General features: G+C 43.1%; 1 protein-coding gene across 7 annotated transcripts in view; it reads left to right on the forward strand.

Annotated features, from left to right (window-relative positions):
* WDR7 (WD repeat domain 7) overlaps nucleotides 1-13,195 on the forward strand; it is a 307,789-nt gene that overhangs the window by 232,429 nt on the left and 62,165 nt on the right. The gene's annotated exons all lie outside the window — the stretch shown is intronic.

The following is a 13,195-nucleotide window of genomic DNA, read 5'->3' on the forward strand; positions in this document are numbered from 1 at the left end:
CCTACAGCCTCTACAGCAAGTCGTGGGTTGTAGGGTTGGTACAAAGTCACCCCTGCTGCACCGCGTGCTGGGTTCGGACAACACACCAACCCACACTGCAGCGTGGGTAATCATGCTAGTGATGGGGGCAGGGGGAAAAGCCATGATGGCTTCTTTTCCCCCGTGATTGTCCAAACCCGAGCACAGAAGCTAACATCCTTACGTTGCCAAGAGCCACGAGCCAGAAACTCTCCACTGCTTATTTTTCCAGTATCCACATGATATTTTTGTCCTCCTCCCCAACCCACATGCACACATGTACACACCTCTCATATATTTGTAGGGTATTTTTTGCAGTATCCCAACCAAAGTTGTTGTTGTTGTTGTTCAGTCGTTCAGTCGTGTCCGACTCTTCGTGACCCCATGGACCATAGCACACCAGGCCTTCCTGTCCTGCGCTCTCTCCCGGAGTGTGCTCAAGTCCATATTCATTGCATCGGTGATGCTATCTAGCCATCTCATCCTCTGCCGTCCCCTTCTCCTTTTGCCTTCAGTCTTTCCCAGCATCAGGGTCTTTTCCAGAGAGTTTTCTCTTCGCATTAGGTGGCCAAAATATTTGAGCTTCAGCTTCAGTATCTGTCCTTCCAATGAGCAGTCAGGGTTGATTTCCTCTAGGATTGACTGATTTGACCTCCTTGCAGTCCAGGGGACTCGTAAGAGTCTTCTCCAGCACCATGGTTCGAAAGCATCAATTCTTCGGCGCTCAGCCTTCCTTATAGTCCAGCTCTCACAGCCATACATTACTACTGGGAAAACCATAGCTTTGATTATACGGACCTTTGTCGGCAAGGTGATGTCTCTGCTTCTTACTATGCTGTCTAGGTTTGCCATAGCTTTCCTCCCAAGGAGCAAGCGTCTTTTAATTTCATGGCTACAGTCACCGTCTGCGGTGATCTTGGAGCCCAAGAAAATAAAATCTGTCACTGCTTCCATTTCTTCCCCTTCTATATGCCAGGAAGTGATGGGGCCAGATGCCATGATCTTAGTTTTTTTGATGTTGAGTTTCAAACCAGCTTTTGCACTCTCCTCTTTCACCCTCAACAAGAGTCTCTTGAGATCCTCTTCGCTTTCTGCCATTAGGGTGGTATCGTCTGCATATCGGAGGTTGTTGATAATTCTCCCAGCAATCTTAATTCCGACCTGTCATTCATCCAACCCAGCGTTTCTCATGATGTACTCTGCATATAAGTTAAATAAGCAGGGTGACAATATGCAGCCTTGTCGTACTCTTTTCCCAATTTTGAACCACTCAGTTGTTGCATGTCTGGTTCTTACTGTTGCTTCTTGACCCTGGTACAGGTTTCTCAGGAGACAGGTAAGGTGGTCTGGTACTCCCATCACTTTAAGAATTTGCCACATTTTGTTGTGATCCACACAATCAAAGGCTTTAGCGTAGTCAATGAAGCAGAAATAGACGTTTTTCTGGAATTCTCTTGCTTTCTCCATGATCCAGCGAACATTGGCGATTTGATCTCTAGTTCCTCTGCCTCTTCGAAACCCAGCTTGTACTTCCGGTAGTTCTTGGTTCGCATACTGCTGAAGCCTAGCTTGTAGGATTTTGAGCATCACCTTGCTGGCATGTGAAATGAGCGCAATTGTGCGGTAGTTTGAACACTCTTTGGCGTTGCCCTTCTTTGGAATTGGAATGTAAACTGACCTTTTCCAGTCTTGCGGCCATTGTTGAGTGTTCCAAGTTTGTTGGCATATTGAATGCAGCACTTTAACAGCATCATCTTTTACGATTTTAAATAGCTCAGCTGGAATACTGTCATCTCCGCTAGCTTTGTTGTTACTAATGCTTCCTAAGGCCCACTTGACTTCACTCTCGAGGATGTCCGGCTCAAGTTCAGTGACCACACTATCATGGTTATCAGGGACATTCAGATCTTTCCTGTATAGTTCTTCTGTGTATTCTTGCCACCTCTTCTTAATCTCATCTGCTTCTGTTAGGTCCCTGCCTTCTTTGTCCTTTATCATGCCCGTCTTTGCACAAAACGTTCCCTTGAGATCTCCGATTTTCTTGAAGAGATCTCTAGTCTTTCCCATTCTGTTATTTTCCTCGATTTCTTTGCATTGTTCATTTAAGAAGGCCTTCTTGTCTCTCCTTGCTATTCTCTGGAACTCTGCATTCAGTTGGGTATATCTTCCCCTTTCTCCCTTGCTTTTCACTTCCCTTCTTTCATCAGCTACTTGTAAAGCCTCATCAGACAGCCACTTGGCTTTCTTGCATTTCTTTTTCTTTGGGATGGATTGAGTTGCTGCCTCCTGAACAATGTTACGCACCTCCGTCCATAGTTCCTCAGGCACTCTGTCTATCAGGTCTAATCCCTTAAATCTATTCCTCACCTCCACTGTATATTCATAAGGGATATGATTTAGGTCATACCTGAATGGTTTAGTGGTTTTCCCTACGTTCTTCAATTTAAGCTGAAATTTTGCAACAAGAAGCTCATGATCTGAGCCACAGTCAGCTCCAGGTCTTGTTTTTACTGACTGTATAGAGCTTCTCCATCTTTGGCTGCAAAGGACATAATCAATCTGATTTTGATATTGACCATCTGGTGATGTCCATGTGTAGAGTCGCCTCTTGTGCTGTTGGAAAAGAGTGTTTGCTATGATCAGCGTGTTCTCTTGGCAAAACTCTATTAGCTTTTGTCCTGCTTCATTTTGTACACCAAGGCCATGCTTGCCTGTTATCCCGGTGATTTCTTGACTTCCTACTTTAGCATTCCAATCCCCTGTGATGAAGAGGACATCTTTTTTTGGTGTTAGTTCTAGAAGGTGTTGTAGGTCTTCATAGAACCGATCAACCTCAGCTTCTTCGGCATCAGTGGTTGGGGCATAGACTTGAATTACTGTGATGTTGAATGGTTTGCCTTGGATTCGTACTGAGATCATTCTATCGTTTTTAAGATTGTACCCCAGTACTGCTTTTCCCACCCTTTTGTTGACTATGAGTGCTACTCCATTTCTTCTAAGGGATTCTTGCCCACAGTAGTAGATATGATGGTCACCTGAATTAAATTCACCCATGCCTGTCCATTTTAGTTCGCTGATTCCCAAGATGTCGATGTTCAATCTTGCCATCTCATGTTTGACCACCTCTAGCTTACCTTGATTCATTGATCTGACATTCCAGGTTCCTAAACAATATTGTTCTTTACAGCATCGGATTTTCTTTTCACCACCAGACACATCCACAGCTGAGCGTCCTTTCGGCTTTGGCCCAGCCGCTTCACTCTTTCTGGCGCTACTTGGAAATACCCTCTGCTCTTCCCCAGTAGTATATTGGACACCTTCTGACCTGAGGGTCTCCTCTTCCGGCGTCATCTCTTTTAGCCTTGTGATATGTTCCATGGGGTTTTCTTGGCAAGAATACTGGAGTGGGTTGCCATTTCCTTCTCCAGTGGACCACATTTTGTCAGAACTCTCTGCCATGACCTGTCCGTCTTGGGTGGCCCTGCACGGCATAGCTTATGGCTTCACTGAGTTACGCAAGCCCCTTCGCCACAACAAGGCAGCGATCCATGAAGGGGCCCAACCAAAGTGGTAATATCTAATTTCAAATTAGGCCAGGTGCATCCTATTTAATAAACTTCAGTTGATCTCAGCCGCGTTTAGAGTTGCAGCCTAAATCTTCCATGCATTTTCATTGTTTTCTAATTTTTAAATTGCCCAATGAACTGAATTCCCTATTTATTTATTTTAGAATATGAAGCTCTGTTCCTTCAAAGAGCCATAGTAAAAGCACATTTCTTCAAACTCTGATTGAAAGGTCTAGACCTGGATGATAATATTTTTCATGTGTTATTAAAGCACATCTCTTGAATACTGCATTTCCCCCTATACTTTACTGAAAGAAAATCCATGAACTGACAAGAAATAGAAATGCAATTTTACATTCAGATATAGCCAACATTGACTTCCAGGGAACAATTTTCACATCTGCCAACTAATTTCAGAAGATATCCTAGTAGTTGAGCACATTGTGTCTCAGTTCTCTTTTTATTAGGTTAAACAAGTGATTTTAGTTTCTTATCAAAGGATAAATTGTCTGATTGGTCCAGCTTGAACTCAGGTTTATAAAACATGGATGATCCCAACTGTACATAATATTACATAGTGTTTCAGGGGAGACCTTACGGGTTTTCTTAAGAGTTTTTCATTCTCATTTGAATGCGTTTTGCTCTCTGTGCCTTTTTTTCCCTAAGAGGAACAACAGCACAGAGATGTGTTTATCCTGGCTTTTTTCCTGGCTCCTACAGTTTGTTTGCCAACATGTCTGCAGGGTAAACTCACTGAATTCTATTTCCACCACTAGTTCTAGAAAGCCCTGCTCCACATTATGGATTCCAAATTGTGCTTTTAAAAATGTGTTTGTAAGTCTAAAGTAGCTAACAAAGGTCAGGGGTGTTGATGGACAGGCTGGGCAAGTGCTCACAGCTACAACTCTGTATGAATGGCTGAATCTGCAATGAAAATCTTCCCTCTGGCTTGGTTTGCCCTTGGTTCAGTAAACATGCTGGAGTATCTTATCTTCCTGGCTCCCCCTGGCCCTTTCTCCCAGCAACCTTTTAGGATACATCCTGTAAATTGACAACAGCCAGCTTGAAAAACCAAATCAGTGGATTTTATTTGTACATTTTAGCCACAAGTGCTTTGGTTTTACTTTGTTTAACATGGCATCTTCTTTTAAATTAGTACAGCTAAATCTAGATCTGGTTAGGTAATTTGTGTAAACAGTTCTGTCAGCCAGTTTGAGAGGATTCATGGTGATCCTGAAAAAGGGATATATATTTTGGTCAGAAAAAGGTCTTATTTCAAGTACACTCGAGTACAGGCTGGTTCACACACTTATTCTATGCATTGCTGGCTGCTTTCGTTTTCAGCCTGGATTGCCCGTTATGTATCCCTTCTGCATTACTAGATTCAACTTGCACTGGGCAGAGATTGTATTCCTTATATGCTCTATGTGTCACCAACATAATAGTAATGCAATAAACGAGGATTCCCAATGAAATGTGATCGGCAGTGATCTGTTTTTCATCCATTAAAAGTGTGGTTAGTTCAGGAATGGAGAAAAGAAATTACTTCTTTACACAAAGGACAATTAACTTCTACAGGAGTCCACATATGTGGTTGCCAGCAGTAAACATAAATGTCTCCATTTGAAATGGAGAGCCCTGGAGCAAGGTTTCTCCTCAGATCCTGTCTACTCCTAGAGGAAAATAGCAAAGATGGGGAAACACAATGAAAGGAAGCTATCTAAGTGTGTGTGTGTTGCTTGTGTTTGGCTCAAGACCCTGTAATACCTTGGCACAACTCACTGAGCTTCCAGCATGTCCACCCAGGGAATAAACCATTGTGCTTAAAGTAAAAGCCCCATACCAATATAATGCCACTTTCTCTCCCACTGGGAGGCATGGCTCTCTGAGATTCTGAGAGGCCCATAAAAGGTCAGCGGGCCTAAGATTGAGGTCTCATACCCAGAGCAAGAGGCCCTAAGGTATTCCAGGCAGATCTTTTGAGCTCACAGTTTGATGAAGTTGTGCCACTCGAATGGAAGCTGGCTTGAAAGCTGCAGTGGCTGCGTCACAGGAAGTGTTGCTTTATCTGGGTATACAAGGCAGCAGTTCTGTATGGGCATACAAAGCATGGAGGTAGGGCAAGCAAGAGGAGAACTTGGTCCTGGAAATGTGAGTATGGTACCAGAGAAGGAGAGGGAGAGTGCTAGGAAGGAATGGCTGGGCATATCAAATGAACCCTGGGCAGATCTTGGCACTGGGTGACGGAGTGTCTGTGCTGCATCCCATACTCAAAAGATGCACTGGGTGCCTGGTCCCAAAGACAGTTACAGAGGTCACATGGGGCATAATGTGGCAAAATTTTGGATGGACTCAGGATGAACTTAAATAAATCAGTAACTTGACTCTCCGGAGTGAAAGGGAACCTCCTTTGGATTCCTGAGTCCTTGATTAAATTGAAGCTAGTTGGCTAACCATTAAGAAAGCCATGTTTCTGTGAAACAGGTAGAGGTACTCATAGTAAAATATACTATGGAGGGTTCTCAGATGGTGCTTTAATCTGCTGATCTATCTTTATATGAGGATGCTTCAGGATTAGGCCATGTTTTCCATCAGGGCCAATTTGAAGGTACTCTCATGAATTGGTAGGCACTTGTATAAGTTTGATAAGTTCCCAGATTTATCATACTGCAAGAGGGCAACCACAACACTTGGCTTGCAGGCCACATGTGCCCCCCCCCACTTTTTTGTGCCCCCCACTGCCCCATCACTGCCACTGAGATTCAGTAGCACAGTTTTGACGAAAAGGAGTTACTTTTCTTTCAAACAAGGCACACGGGAAGCACACACCTTCTTTTCAAGCAAAATCTCCACTCCTGGAAGTCTCCCAAGGGTGTGCTTTTGCTTGACAACAAGGCACACATTCCACACATGCCTTGTTTTAAAGGAAAATTATAGCCTTTTTTTTGCTGCTGCCACCCTGCTAAATTGTGGTGGCAATTGCAGCAGTGGGGAGGGTGCAGCCCCCAGGGGTTCTGGGGGAGGGGATTGGCCCCCAGACCTGCCAAATTTGCCCACCCCTGACTTAGCTGCTTGGGATAAAATGCTATACTTTCCCCCAGACCTTCCATACCTCACAGGAAACAAGGGGCAGTATCTCTCACTTTGTGCCAGAAGAGAGATAGAATCTCCCTTTTCCCCAGCTACCTCAGCACTCCAGGGTCTAGGGAAGGGTGGATCTTTCACTGTGTCCCAGACTTTGGAGACTCTCAAAAGCCAGAACAGAGAATCTTGCTGCCTCTCAGTAGTTCTAAACTACTAAATAGTCATTCTGAATATGAGGGGTCACCTCCTCCTGTACCAATCTGCTTGTTCCCTGCAACCGGGAGGAAAGGCTGTTCTCTGTGTTCCACCTAGGATGGAGGCATGGCTGATGCTGACAAGAGATAGGACCTTCTGAGTGACTACACTAACAATGTGGAACACCTTTCCCTGTGATGGTTAGATGGCCCCTTGTCTAGCTATCTGTCACCAGTTGGTGATGCCATTTTAATTTTGTCAGACTTTTGCCTTGCTAAATACCTGATGATTTACTTAACCATAACCCTGCCTTTGGGGATAATTCTGACCCCTGGTGCGCTGTGTTAGCAATACCACACAAATTACTGCATTTAAGCTTTCCTTTTCCAGTACATTGTCACCTGCACTAAGTACACAGCACATCCGAAAGTACAGGCATTTCACTTTAAAGAAAAAAACATATATACAACTCCTCCTAAATGCATTGATGTCTCCATTGGAGTATTTTCTATCCTATCCATTGTTAAATCAATTAGAAGGAGAACTACCCCCAAAATGCACTGACTTTTTCCTTTGGAGTAATTTCTGTCCCAGCCAATGTAGTCAGTTGGAGCGGAAACTTAAATTTTATTTCATTTTGGAAACATAAGTTTCATTTTCTCTTGCAAACTCCACTGACCTTAAAAGGTGATTGCTTTTGACCAATAGCCCAAGGCAATGTATAGTTCTGTGCTTTATAGTTTGGTAAGATGAAACTAGCCCTCCCAGAACTTTGGATCTAGTGTTTTGAATGGGAAAATCATTCAGAAGCATTGGACCTCACAGCAGGAGGCATTTTAGCCACCAGAACAAAGGCAGAAGGATTAAAACAGGCAACACTAAAACATCTCAGCTTCTTTAAGGTTGTGTTTTATCTGTAGTTCCTTACCTTTGTTATATTCTTACTCTATTTTTATGGGGTAGTATCCAGTTATGTCCCATTGTCAGCACAACAGACATTGCGCTAGAATAAACCAATGCTTGCATAATGTAACTAGTGCTTGCTAGGGCAATGGAGGAATGTGGCGATTTGGTGCCAAATGTTAGCACTGCCACCAAAATTCAGGAGCAAATCACTGCTTTTCCCCATTACCCTAGCAAATGCTAGTTACATTGTCCAAATGTTAGTTTACGCTAGCACAACGTCATTAGTTTACTCTGGCACAATTTGATACTACCCACAGAATTTCTTGTTTTGAATAATATGGTGATTTTAATTCTGTACACTGGTCTCAGTGGTACATAGGCACTAGAAGGGTGGAATAGAAATCCCTGTATAAATAAACGAGTAAATAAACCCAGCACAAAGTGAGAGAGTGACCTCTTCCTCCTCGCAAGTTCTCTATCCATGCCAGAAGACTTGGAAGGAGGGGGTGTCAGTGTAGTAATGACTGACTGCCAAGGATTCCTGAACTTGAGATACTCACTACATCCAGATATCATGATGACTACTAGCTCAGATGAGCACAATAGACAAATTTATGGAGAATAAGTCTAACTGCTATTATTCTGCATATTTCTTTAATGAGTTGATACCCTTCCTCTCCCAAAACCTGTTGGAAGTTGCTATTTGTTATGGTGCCTAAATACAACCTCCATCTTCAGAGGCAATAATACTGAGTATCAAATGCCGGACACAAACCAGGGAGAGCTGCTCTTGTTATGTCTCACTTGTGAGTTTCTGGGAGACAGCATGATCTGACTAGCATCAGTAGGAAACAGAGTGCAGTGCTGTATGGGCCCTTGGTCTGATCCAGCAAGGATGTTTTTCGGGTTAATAATTATAATGAGATGGTGTGTAGTAGTGATGTGGCAAGATCTTCCTTTTCTGGGAAATGAGATTTGCAGCACCTTTTGCAAACAAGGTTCCTTTAATTTTATGCTTTTGGTGCTGTAAATGTTAGCATCACACTGGCATGCAGGACTTGCCCCCTTTCTGTGAATAATATTGTGTTTCAAGGAGTTCTAGCAGCACCCATTTGACAAACGTTTTCAATATGTTTGTCATTCATTATTTAGTAAGTTGGCAATTATAGTAGCTTGTTGGATAACTTGTTAGCTGTTGCTGTTAGTAAACATGTAATGTTGCTCCTGTTCTTGTAGTCACTTTGGAAATGTTGTGGCTCCCAATGGCCACAGTTATGGTCTGTTTGTACCTAATGGTGCTAACAGAGCTGGCAGGTGCAAAAGAAATGTGTAATTCACAGTTCCCCAAACTGGCAATGCCTCTTCTAAATGTGACGCATACTTATAGCTTGTGAGCAAAGCTTGATATGCCGTTTGATATTAAAGACAAATGTGAGGATGTACTTGATTGTGTTCACTTAAATGCTTAGCATTTTTATCACGCTTTAAAGTTTTCAAAGTGTTTCACAGGGAAGCCCTACAACAGGGATGGGGAAAGTGTGGTCCTCCAGATGTTGTCAGATTGCAATTTTCATCAGCACCTAGCCAGCATAGCCAATGGTGAGGGATGATGGGAGTTGTAGTCCAACAACATCTGGAGGGCTACACATTCCACATCACTGCCCTACAGAGTCAGTGGCATTATCTCTATTGAAGATAGACTAAGAGAGAATAGCTTTGTCCAAGACCATATAGTATGTTCATGGTCAAGGTAAGACTTTGATCAGGGGCTTCTTGGGTCAAGGCTTAGTTTTTTAGCCACTCTTCTTACACTACACTATATTTTAAGTTTTTAAACTTATAGCTGCACCCTGACACCAAACTTGAAGGGTGAACCATTCACCTGCAATGAATACCCTTCAGATGCCTTAAGGTGGATCTAGCCAGTCAGTGTATGTTGCCACATTTCTTTAGCTACTCTGAGTTTGGAAGCGGACAACTTTGAATCCTGTTTTTAAGCATGCTTCCTTCGTGGATGGTAGCAAATAAATGGAATTGTAATATTGTGTAATACTTTCATCTTGTCACTAGATGTCACTGTAGTGCAATACCTAGCAACTGAATGCATTTGTTAAACCTGCGATGGAAAGAGTTGTCCATTTAGCTTTCATCATTATTTCCTTTCGTCATTATTTATGGCAGAGGACTCCACACTATTCAGGTTCTGTGAGGGGACCAGAGTATTTTACACAAACAACAATGGAGAAGAACCCCCAAAGCAGCAACCATGTAAAATGACTTTTCCAATAAAGGAACTGTTCCAAATGGTGATAAGAAAAATACTTAACCATGTAGGCTACTTTATAGACTATCAATGGCTCATACGGAATACTGATAAGACAAATAAACTTTTATAGCACTATGATCATGTACATTTGCTCTGTCTGCATGTGCTTTATTGGGAAGTTCTGATTACATACAAATTCAGTGCATCTGCATGAGAAAGTCTGTGCTTCTGATGTAGCACATAGTGTTCTTTAAAAGTCTTTTTGAGTATAACCTTGGATAGAGTTTGCTGTTGGCCTGTGTGAACCTTTCGTGTCAGGCCATTTTCAAACTATGTAATGCATGTTAATTGGGTGTCCATGGATGCCAAGGGAACCAGCCCAAGGGAAAGGTTTAGGTAGGGAATAAATGGGGTACAGCGGACACATCATATATGACACCTAAAAGGACCAAAAACGTTTCCATACAGGCATGACCTTACTGCGTTACCAGACTCCCAACATGAACCTACAATGGAGTAATGCTACCCATTGAAATGTATGGTGTGACACACTTGGGAGAGCTTTTCATGAATGGCTTGCTCAGCACTTTGTTGTTAGTTGGCAGCATAGATCAGTTTGACCCAGTTCGTAATTCTAGATGTGAAAACTTGATTTACGTATTTTAAAATGGCCCTTTGTGCTTCTTGAAATGGCCCTCCTGCATTTTTTGGCCTGTTATCTGTCTATTGCTCAAAGTTCTGACTTCCATGGCATATCAGTCATAGCCTATCATTCCTCAAACCCACCTGCTCTGGTAGTCTCAAGTCTGATGTGACCACACTGGAGTAAGCACTGTGAGGATCACCTTCAGATGAAATTAACATTGACACCTTGATCTTTGGCTCCCCCCTTCAGCTGCTTCTTTTGTGATTTTTTTCCTATGAGGAAAAAAGCAGTTCTCAAGCTCTCCTCTCCCACCCCTCCAACAACTTGAAAATTGCAGAGGATCTTTCTTGGATGACCACTTAGGCTGTTGTTGTTTTACAAAACATACCTCATATTTTAATAGTCGTAATCATCCTCTTCTAATGCAATGGGAGTGCCTCCTTTTTGCGATCAAAGTTCTGTGAAGACAGGTATAATTTTTATCAGCTTTAGCTTAATGTCAGGTTCAGCATTCATTCTGCTTCTGTATTTGGACTTGAGGGCAACATGTGATGAAAATCTTGTCTTGCATAGGTATATGTCCTGGTCAAAATAGCCTCCAACTTTGCCATCAAAAAAAATAGATCAAGAGCAGGGCCATCGTCAGGGTTCCCCATATGACCTGGATCCCCCTTGAGACTCCCACCTTCCTTCTTTTACCTTCCCCTTTCCAATAACATGGGGTTTATGCTGTAGGCATGGGATAATTGACACTCTAGACACAGGGTTTAACACAACAGTTTACTGGTAAATTAAAGCAAGCAAATCACAACTAAAGCTATTTACACAATAGAGCTGAGTGATGCAAAAGGCATGAATAGAAAATAAAAGTTGCAAAATGCAAGTTCCTCTACCCTAGCTGTACTTAGACTTTTTCAGGCTGCTTCTTCCTGCTCCCTCTTCAGGCTCTGGTCCCCCCGACTCTGCTCTTGTTGGCTCTCTCACTCTCTTTATATACCCTCCTCCCCCAAAAGCAAAAGTACTGTTTCAAACCTGAAGAAATGAAACTTAACTGGGGAAATGAAACTTAACTGGGGAAATGAAACTACTCCTCTCAGGGTTACCTCCTCCCAGCAAAAAACTCCAGGCCTCTAAGACTGACCTTTTTCTTGTCTTTGCCTCTGTAGACCTCAAACCTTCACGCCCATGTACAGATCTTCTTGACTATTCCACAACCTTTCTGCAGGCCACCTGAATGGAGCACAGGCAGACCACAGTTTGAGAACCTCAAAGTGCTGGGGGGTGTCTCCATGAGCAACGTACTCCGAGTTGGCAGTGTTTGGAGGTAGTTAGGGATACATGACATCATGGCCATCCCACAGCCACTCTGGAGCTTATCGCAAAAAAAACTGATTTCCTGAGACTGCTTATAATTCAGTTCTTTTCCTTAAGACAGGTTCTCCATGGTATAGCTGTTGTGTGCCCCAACCCCCGCATTTACCTTGGGTATGCTAGCCCTGCCCAGGGGTGTGCCTTGCACCATGTAATGGTGCATTTAGGAGCCTAAATGTCAAAGCTTTGAAGCTTCAATTGATCGCAACACAGCAGTGAGAACACTGTGTTCCTGTGTTCTTTGTTGCTTTAAGGGACTAAGTAATGTGGGGAGAGAGAGAGAAGATTGTTTGCAGTTTTGGCAGGTTCAAGGCAGAGAGAACACTATGTTCCTTCCTGTAACGATTGCTGCTTTAAGGGAGTAAGTAATGTGGGGTGGGGGGAGGGAGGGAGAAGGAGAGTGATTTTATCGAAAGAGAAAGGGGGAGAGCATGGATGGAGGGGAAGCTTCTCTTATTGGGAGAGCAGCCCCTGCCAGTCAGATGACGTTCACTTCAACCCCCACCCTACCCAGAAGTATGTTCTGTGAAGCGACTTATACTGGTGTGGTGCACTCACTCGTGGAGCCTTGTGCGGACCAAACTGGCTCCTTGAAAAATCTGGGTAAGCCACCATTTGCTTCTCCTGTTGTCGTGGAGACACCCCCCCCCCCGGTATTAACAACATTCAAACCCCTAAACTGCTTGGGGCCAGGTTATCTGAAGGATCGCTTTCCCCAATATGTGCCTGCCTGGACCCAAAGATTATCCTCAGGAGTCCTTCTCCAGGAGCCCCTGCCAAAGGGCTTTTTTCTGCTGTGGCCCCCCAGCTGTGGAATGAGCTCCCTAAAGAGGTTTGTGTGGCACCTACATTGTTCTCCTTCCTTTTTATTCTCCCAGTATTTTAGCATTTTAGCTTCCTAATCTTTTAGCTCTAGTATTTTAAATCTCTGCATTGCTGCTAGGTTTTTATTCTGGTTGTACTGTTATATTGTGGTTTTAAGCTTTCATATTTCATATTGTTTTATGCTGCACTCTGTAGTTTAAATTTTTCTGAACCACCCAGACAGCTTTGGCTATTGGGTGCTATAAAAATGAAATAAATACATACATACATACATACATACATACAAGATATGAAAATATGAACTACGTCTTATTGTAA

Source organism: Heloderma suspectum, chromosome 2, assembly GCF_057233095.1.
Source record: "Heloderma suspectum isolate Gila_16-S chromosome 2, 16-S_ref, whole genome shotgun sequence".
Classification (NCBI taxonomy): Eukaryota; Metazoa; Chordata; class Lepidosauria; order Squamata; family Helodermatidae; genus Heloderma; species Heloderma suspectum.